Here is a 10,407-nt window from a genome sequence, read left to right on the forward strand (position 1 = left end):
ACTGGGAAAGAATAAGATAAAATATATAAATTAAAGTTGAAAATAAAATAACTACAACAAAATACACAATACACAGTATAGAACTATATAAGAATGTATGAAGAAATATAAATAAATAAATATATATATACACAATAACAGCAGCTGTACAAGTATTAACTGGAAATGAAGAATATAGTGACCAGTGTTGTGCAATCCACATTATGTCTTGTGCAGTGCAAATATGCTTAAAGTGATTTAAGTGATGAAGTGAAAACAATGTCCAGAATGTCCAGTGTGTGTGTAAGAACTATATGTGTGGGTCAGTACTGTGTGGTGGTGTGATTGAGAGACCGTATCGCCTGCGGGAAGAAGCTCCTCCTTAGTCTCTGTGTTGGTCTTCAGGGAGCGGAATCGCTTTCCTGACCTCAACAGAGAGAACAAAAGAGAATCTTGCCCAAGTATACTTCAATTCAATTCAATTTTATTTATATAGCGCCAAATCACAACATAAGTCGCCTCAAGGCGCTTCATAGATACAGAGAAAAACCCAACAATCATATGATGAGCAAGCACTTTGGCAACAGTGGGAAGGAAAAACTCCCTTTTAACAGGAAGAAACCTCCGGGAGAACCAGGCTCAGGGAGGGGCGGGGCCATCTGCTGCGACCGGTTGGGGTGAGAGAAGGAAGACAGGATAAAAGACATGCTGTGGAAGAGAGACAGAGGTTAATAACAGATATGATTCAATGCAGAGAGGTCTGTTAACACATAGTGAGTGAGAAAGGTGACTGGAAAGGAAAAACTCAATGCATCATGGGAATCCCCGCAGCCTACGTCTATTGCAGCATAACTAAGGGAGGATTCAGGGTCACCAGGTCCAGCTCTAACTATATGCTTTAGCAAAAAGGAAAGTTTGAAGCCTAATCTTGAAAGTAGAGATAGTGTCTGTCTCCCGAATCCAAACTGGAAGCTGGTTCCACAGAAGAGGGGCCTGAAAACTGAAGGCTCTGCCTCCCATTCTACTTTTAAATACTCTAGGAACAACAAGTAGGCCTGCAGAGCGAAGTGCTCTAATAGGGTGATATGGTACTACAAGGTCATTAAGATAAGATGGGGCCTGATTATTTAAGACCTTGTATGTGAGGAGCAGGATTTTGACATCCAGACTGGGGGAGCCTGGGATCGAACCTCCAACCTTCCGATCAGTAGGTGACCTGCTCTATCTGCTGAGCTACAGCCACCGAAGAAATTACTTTGGTGTTCCTCCACTTCCAAAGAAATGTCAGCAGGAGTACGAACAGCAAAAGAAGTGCGTATTCTCAGAAAAGTGGTTGCAGGAGGTGAGCTGGGTTCAAAGCAATGAAGAACGCACAGAGATGTGGTGCAGAATATGCTGTGAAAATCATTTGAAGCCAGCTCACCTTATCTTGCGTACATAAGATAAAATCTTATGTAAGCAAACGTGCGTTGCAACTTCTTATCTGGCGCGCATCCTTTATTTTAACAGCGCATGCGCACCTGCGGACCACTTGTGCACCCCTGAATATATGTACACTAACACAATCATTCATTACCTAGGGTTACCTCTTAAAGTCTTCAAACACCGGAAGAGACACCCAAGCACAAAGAAAAAGCTCAGAGAGTGGAGACTGCACACAAAGGAAGCATCGGTGATCATCGGAGACTCCAATGTGGGCATGATCCCTCCATATGTAGCGGAGGGAGTACAAATTGACAGCTTCCCAGGAGCCAGATGGGGCCATGCAGAGATCCATCTAGATGAAGCAGACTATGACACATCGGTGGAGAAGCTGGTTCTCTCCTTCGGCCTGAATAACAGGCGTCAGAGGGATAAAAATGCACCAATAACGGAGCTGAGAAGAACGCTGAGGTCGGCACAAGAAAAGTTCCCCCAAGCTGACATTTATATCCCAGTGATTAACTTCTCTTCTGCTCTTCCCAAAACAGAACAAGACACATTATTGCACATAAACAATTTCATTACAGGTCTAAAGGAGCACATACCTGCACTACCTGCGGATAAATTCAGCATGGAATCAGACAATCTCCGCTGGACTGACAAGACTGCAGAGCACATGTTGGATCATTGGAATGATCATGTTAATGGGGCATCTCCATGAAACCAATTTGAGTGACTGATTTTATGTATTTCTGTGCTTGAGGGAGGCTTCAGATGCCATTATGTGAGAGTTTAACCCCAATACAACCCACTAGAGGGTGCTGTAACTCCAATTAAGTGAATTTTCCCCTTCTCTTTACTTTTTTCTTTTTTCCTTCACTTTTTACTTGTATAGGCCCTTTTATGGCCATCCCATTATAAACTCCTGGCCCTGAGGCCTTCCCTAACCTTAACCCCCTTTAACCCCATGCAGGGACTTCATTCCGGCCCTAAACCTAACCGCCTGGAGCCCCAACCGGACATTGGGCCCTAATTTCAATCCCCATCTTCTTCCAGTCCTAAACCTAACCTCTGGGTTCCCTAAGCCCAGCTTCAACCCCCTTATTCGGGACAAGAGAGGACACTTCCCTCCTGGAGAGCAATCCGTGAGTGACGTGGGGGCCCGGGATGGGAACAGGTATGGACTGTGCATGGAGTTTGGCCACCTTTGGTGGCCAACCTCCCAACTTGAGCTCCCCCTAACCCGCCCGTGCCGCCTGGCCCCCCACTCGGGTCACCCTATGTCCTCACATTGCAACAACTGAGAGGAAAAGGGGTCCCCAACTAGGGGCATCAGCTGAACTGGACAATAAAAAGATGTGCCTTTTGTGTATTTTGATTGTGTACATAGCTCAGAGGATCATTATAAGCTCTGTACATCCATTATTGTTTACAATCTGAAGCCCAATTCTGATTTGATGTTTTTTAATAATAATAATAATAAATTTTATTTATGAGCGCCTTTCAAGTCACCCAAGGACACTTTACAATAGGATAAAACACTTAGTAAAACAATGGCAGAATAAGAACAATAAAACAAAAGCACAAGGTAAAATTAGCAGTGGATTCACAGTGAACATGCAGATTTGAACAGATGAGTTTTGAGTTGGGATTTAAACTGGGGGAGAACCAATGTTTCTTATTTCTGGGGGCAGAGAGCTCCACAGCCTGGGAGCAGAGCAGCTGAAAGCTCTAACCCACTTATTGGGACAATTTATGTTATTATGAGGACTTTTTATGGACAAGCATGATGGGCTCAACATAAAAGAAACTTTTTTGAGGAAGCCCATGTCATGGCAAACTGTTCTATGGGTTATACTCATGACATGATAAGTATGTTTATATGTTTTACAGACTTTGAACGGCCATTTTGCCTTACTACTGTTCATTGGTACGGTCTTATAATGTGGAGATTGATAATTTGTTTTCCAACGGTTCCTGAAAGCAACATGCCTGTGTGCGACCAATCAGAATGGTGTTTTATAAGGACCTTTGACCCTAAGCATGAGACTCTTTGTTATTGGTTATTTTAGCTGGGAACTCTAAGCATTATGGGAAATGTGGTCTGATTCACACAACACTGCATGGACTTTCTGTTGAGCACACACACCTCCTGCTTCGAAAAAAAAATATTGAAACCGAAAAAAAATATTGTAACTGAAATAAATGTACTGAAAAATCTTGTATTGAAACTGAAAAAAAATTGATAGTGAAAAACAATTACGGTAATTGAAACTAATTTCTTTGTTTCCGCTTACAATTTTTTTTTTTCAGTTTCAATCCATTTTTCGGTTTCAAACCATTTTTCAGTTTCACTCTGCTGGCACTGTTTTGGCGTCGGGGGTCGCGCTGGGGGGGGTATTTGCATACATTATAATGCTGACCAATGACTGGAGAAAACACTGACGACGCGGCTGCGGTCACGGACAAACTTGCATGTGTCTGTTCTAGTGATGGGATTTCCGGCTCTTTTTAGAGAGCTGGCTCTTTCGGCTCGAGTCACTAAAAAGAGTCGACTCTTTCGGCTCCGAACCGGCTCTTCAGGTTGTTTTGTTGCTTGAATTAATTTATTATTAACAATAATATAAAATTATGCACAAAAGGAATTACTGATGTAAAAAAAAGTGGTTTTATTTATATATGTTTATATATAAATATGTGTGGTGGCCCCTAGAGACAAAGCACGTACAAACTCCAAAACACATTTCTAGAGTTAACTGAACTCCCAAAACAGAGCTACCTAGATCACTGAAATTACACAATTGAAAGCATATGTGTATTGTTTGTGGGTTAGGGTTAACTTGCCTGGGCCAGGTCTGAGTCCAGCTTTGCCAGGTCACATGACACAGGGGTGTGCTCTGATGTCAGCAGGCAGGTCAGTGGAGCCCTCTGGTGACGGATATATGCCAGTAAAACAGGAGGAGGCCTGAGAACAGACAGCAGGCGTAACTAGCAGGACAAAGTAGCATGTAGTACTTGAAGGAGTCATCACAGCCAATCAGTTCTCAGGAAAATGGAACATCACATAAATTTTCTCTTCTTTGATTTTCATCAATGTATTTTTCTGTCAATACTTCTGCCTGATTAGAAGCTCATAGGCAGTTACTGTCACTCTACAATAAAATAATGAAAAGGCTGCCCTCTCTGCCATCCCACTAGCTGACCTAACTGACACAAGTAAACTGTGCTAAGATGCCCTACAAGGTTCTTGGCCACATACATATAGATATACTTGGCTGAAGAAATCCTTCCATGAAGCTCCCAGCACACATTTTTGATGCTTCTGTCTGTGGCAGAGCAGGTTTGGAGCTCGGCAGAGACTTGGCGACTTTTACTGACTATGCACCCCTACCCACATGTATGATTTAGATTTATACTTATGTGGCAGCTATTCACTGGCCTGACAAAGTTATTTTAAATGATATCATGTCATGAACAGAGATGGGCAGTAACGCGTTACTTGTAACGCGTTACTTGTAACGCGTTACTGTAATCTGATTACTTTTTTCAAGTAACGAGTAAAGTAAGGGATTACTATTGCAAAAACGGTAATTAGATTACCGTTACTTTCCCATAGGAACGCTGCGTTACTGCGTTACTAAAACCGTGATTTTTTGCGAGAATGTCTCACGATAGTGACGTAAGCGAGTGCGCCGTTAGTGACAACAGCTGTGTGCAGATCAACAATGGATCACATATCGATTGTGGGAGAGAGTATGAGCGTGCAGCGTTTAAAGCGTGGAAGTACTGACCTTACTTTGAGTTTGATTCCATAAAAAGTGACAAAAACATTAGTGTCCATCGTGCGTGGGAAGAAAACTTCTTTTTATAGCGAAAAAAAACCCCTAAACTTCCAAGCAAGCACCGAGTGCGCTACCACGTAATGGGAAATTCACAGAGACACTCGCGGATTCTTCAACTGACCGTGGCACACCTGCACCAGGGTAAACCTCCGCCTGCCCCACTCCTGCTTTACAGGTGAAAATAGAGCAACAGGACCGCTGAGTCTTTGACTTTATTTATTTTCTGCTGTTTTTTACTTGCATCTATTTGAAAGAGTGAGTGTAAACACAAAAAATATTTTATTTTATGTGCTGGAATGTGTAGAAAATAGGTTTAAATGTTAAACTAATTTATTCAAGTCAGAGAATGTTGCATATAATTAAATTTTTGCTTGATGCATAAACTTAAAAGATTAAAACTGATAAAACAAGTTAAAAAAAAAGAGAGACTTTTCCATTTGATTACATTTTGTATGATGGATTATGTAGAAAAAGTAGAACTGGGCTGAAAGATCTATCGCTTTATAACCTCTTCAGGTTGTAAATCGTGGTTTTAAAAAGTAACTAAGTAATTAATTACTTTTGAAAATAAGTAATCAGTAAAGTAACGGGATTACTTTTTTGGGGAAGTAATCAGTAATAAGTTACTGATTACTTTTTTCAAGTAACTTGACCAACACTGGTCATGAATAACACAAGTTATTTTCCATGAAAAGTAAAAATGGTGAAATTCTCAAAAAACGAATGAGACATGCATGTAATTTGACATATTTTGTTGTTTTGTGTGTGTGTTTGTCTGTGTGAAGTTTTGATGTGTATTGTTATGAAATAAATATATATTCTTAATTTTTGTTTTATAGAGGCCAGACTAGGAGAACGCCAGTTTGAGCACAATGTCACAGAGTACTGACAGGAAACTGCATGCTTTTGCAGAGAACAGGAAGTTTTAGTGCAGAGCTGCACAGGCGTATTAATAAAATACAGGAAACCAGACAAAAAGCAGAACTAAGTAAACTGTGTGTCGGTGTGACGCAGTGCAGAAATATATATACGGATTTAGCTGGCAAAGAATTCAGACCTGAGCTTGTGTGTTCGTGTGGCGGGTCTCCATTTTCGGAAATGCAAACATAAAGATCATTTTTGGAGCTTGACCACTCTGAGTCCAGTCTTTGTCTGTCGCCAAAAAAATTCAAAAGAATGGAATTTAATAGTATCTCAAAGCACAATTTTGGAAACACTGGAAAGACCTCAAGACATTTTTTCTTTTGCTTTCTATGTAAACAAAAATTCCCACCAAGGCTTTTCATTGTGAAATTTAGTGTGTAGAGAAAATACCTGTGCCAGGTTGTCTCCATCTAGTGGTGAACATGGCCTTACCACTACATCAGGTGAGTTTTTCTCTGTGCACAGTGACACAAAACTCATTCAGCAACGCAAACTATTTAAAAAATGATGTAGGCAGATCAAGGCAATGTTACAGATTCAGTAAGAACAGAAGTTTATCGCAATCCTTCAAATATGCAGGGCGTCACACTAACGCAGTTGCTTATGTCCAGCATCGCTCTGTTATTATCAATTTGATTCAAAACGTGTCCAGTTTAATGTCTTAAACTAAACTGGCATTAAAGTTTCAATGAACTAAAGGGGTCCCATGTGAGTCAGCACCCAGAAAGCTCGTCTCTTTTAAAAATGTGGCCATAAATACGAGCGCTGCTGGGATCTTAAAACACTGGGGCTAAATCCAGACCTGAAATCTTTGTTTCACTCAGTAACAGCACCTTTTTAATATATATAATAATAATAAAATGTCAAACATTATACGTTAGCTAAAGGTTGAAGTCACAGAACTATACTGAACAACAATGCAATTTGAGTTCTTCTTGTTTGTTCTTTATATTTGATTTACTGTAAGCAGCGGGAGTAAAACCTAAAGAAAAAATAGTAAAAACATGAATGAATCTCTGCTCTTACAGCTTTTATTGTGCCATGATGTCTCCTTTGAAACTGTCCTCTTGCTCGTCTTTTGGATGCTCACCTCTTCTTCACCTTTCCTGTTCCTTTCACCAAACTGCTGCACTCTTGTTCTCTGCTCTCGCCTCCTGTTCTGGTTATAATTAGAATGCAATCAGCATGTGCCAAACAAACTTGCTCCAAATCGATCATGTTTGATATGATGATGAAGTTTTTAACATCTTATTTATCAACTTATTTGATGCACTGTATCAATCAATTAGTAAACAAATATCAGACTGTAGAAAAGCCAATAATAATGCACTGAGCAAGTTCATGCCATAAGAGCTAAATGGCCATCAAAGAAAATCCTGAATGCCTGATACAGGACAGGCCAACATTGAATGCAGCCACAGATGGACATCAGTCAGCTTTCTGCACTTTCCACCTGATCACATCTGTCCTCAAAGTCATGTCACTTCCTCTTTGGTTCATTTATGTTTACTTTTACATTTGCAGTTAAAATAACTTTAGTGACATAGTGCACACATTATTTCCTATGGACTGCTGGGTTATCTTGGTTTATTTAAGTTAGTATTTTTAAAGGTGCAGTCAGTCATTTTTTAGGTTATTTGATAGAAAAAAGCATCTTGTACTCATAAACAAACAGAATAGTGGATAACAATGACACATTGTTAAACGTGTCATTGGTCACTGCTTACTTTCCTCATTATTTAAGCATTACTCATCCTTAGTATGTCATTTATAAATACAGATATACGTTCTTAGAAAGAACCACTTCTGAGCCTGATCTCCTTACTCCAAGGAGCTTTTCTGAGTTATCATTGTGCCAGAGGAGGAGGGCATCCACTACTTCTTTCATTTCACCTGAGTTCACCTGTGGGAAAGCACAGCGCCGGATACCCTGAATATTTCTTTGAATTCAGGAGGACTTGGGAACTAATCTTGAGTGATTACTGAATTATCTGAATAAAGCCAATGAACCAGAGAAATTCTAAACTCCTAAACATCCCAGAGATGTCTGAATATATGTCTGCACCTTCAGACTCCAGATATGAAGGATCAAACCTGTTTTACCTCCAGTGTTGTGCCAAAAAGTCATCGTCTGACAAAAACTGATTTCCAATGTCTTTACTTATATTGGTAAATAGACTTTAGTGAACATGATTTAAAAAGGGTATATATCAAATTTAATGATGACCCATTTTTCCAAGTATATTTATAACTCTGTGTTATTGTAACTATATCAAAACCAACCCAGTCCTTTTGGGACACTTAAAATATGTTTAGAGAACTATTATTATATTTGTTGCAATTTCTGCTGTCCTCTTGGCCAGATTACTCTTTAAAAAAGTCATTTTAATGTCAAATGAATGAATAAGAAGTAAAAAAAGCCAAAAAGTGATTGCAGCTTCTACCTTGTGACAGGAATGTTGTTTGTGGCACAAGATGACTCGATATCACTCATGAGGGATACATTTGACATGTTTCACATATTATAGACCAAAAAGTTATCTATAGCAGTTTAAATATGATCAACTGGTTTTTGACAAATACCGGGAATTAGCTTATGGCAGATATGACTTTTTGACACAACACTGGCTAACTGACAAGACCTAGTTATAAGCTAATATTACGGCTGAATATTATTGCACCTAACCTTGGGCTCCAGTATTCTGAAATCCCCACTTCCCCTCTGAGAAACCACATGATTATGTAACAAATATGTCAGCTTACCAAAGAACAGAGGACAGTTTATTCAGGGTGTGACAGCACTTTACCACCTGTGTCCAACATATCGTACACATTTCTGGACTGGAGCACGTACATCCTTAAAAACTCCAGGACTTCATCACAGCCTCTCTCACATCCACTTCACATGTGTAGTTTACAGGAAACTTAAATAACACTGGCTGAATATGTTTGTAGCAGGATAAAATGAGGGTCCCTTATATGATGGGATTTAAACAGGGAGAAAGAAGAAAATGTTGGCATCAGTCCCAACACTTCACTTAATATCAAATTGAGACTCACTTGTGTTTAACCCTGGAATATGTGAACAGATTACTTATTGAGTCCTTTCTCAGTCCATGGGTTGTAAAACCACAAAACCCTGCATCTGTAGTAAGAGAAAGCGTCTGTGGCAATAACCATACAGCCTTTGTGAATAAGAAAATGGCTGGCCAGGAATTTTTTTTTTAATTTTTAAAATGTATAGAGCTAAATATGAAACGTGTCTGTGAGTCCTTCAGTCCAAATACTAACCCTGAGCTACCTCTGAGAACCCCACAGTTTACTCCCCAGCTGACTGTCGCGAAAGAGTCGTAAATCACCGGCATTGTAAAACTTTAAATTATTCCAGGGCGTGTTAAAAACAAAACACCAAACAGATGTACTGGATATTAAACGGCATCAAACGACTAAATTAACACAGGGTTACAATTACATTCTACCATCGTCACATCGAGAGTTTATTCATTAATCATCAGAGTTCAACAATGTTACATCCAGTTGAAAACAGCTTCACTAACGCCAGCAAAACAGGCTAACAGTAAATAAGAGCACAAAAACAGCCGTGCTTATCGACAGCTCGACATATCCTCAACAACTCACCTCAGTATGGCTGCCATCGGTCACCTTTTAACCGTCCGTTTTCCAGCCTCTTGCAGAAAATGAACGCTTACGCGGTACACAGTACACATATACAGTATATTGATTTTATTTGGTTTTAGAGTTTAACCTGAAATCTTTGGCTGCTGAGCAGCAGAGCTCAAAGCGTCCCCCTGTAACCATGGTTACGCAGAGGCGTAACAGTGTTCCAACAGTGACGTCACATACTAGAACCTGTGTCAGACTGATACCTGGATCAGTCTGCAACTTTTATTGGCACTTTTCTGCTGAGATCCGGAGCTCGTGGGCCTGGCGGCCTGGGATCAGATGAGTTGCTGTGTTTTTCATGGAGAAAAAATAATTAACATGGAATAATGTCAGTCTCAGATGGAAAAAAAGATGCAAGCAAAAGAGGACAGCAGATTGAGAAGAAATCTCTTCTCAATCTGCTCAATTTTGCTCTGATAGAAATCTTAATTAGTCTTTTTGGGAATTTTTTTTTCCTCCATTAGATTGTTTGTGGACAAATTTGCAAAAATACCAGATTTTACAATCACGGAACAAACTAGAGTAAAGAACAAATTGCCTATTAAACAGTAATTTG

Source organism: Diplotaxodon limnothrissa, linkage group LG23 (assembly GCF_057381915.1).
Source record: "Diplotaxodon limnothrissa isolate DT_005_m linkage group LG23, D_limnothrissa_male_GT1.1, whole genome shotgun sequence".
In the NCBI taxonomy this organism is placed as follows: domain Eukaryota; kingdom Metazoa; phylum Chordata; class Actinopteri; order Cichliformes; family Cichlidae; genus Diplotaxodon; species Diplotaxodon limnothrissa.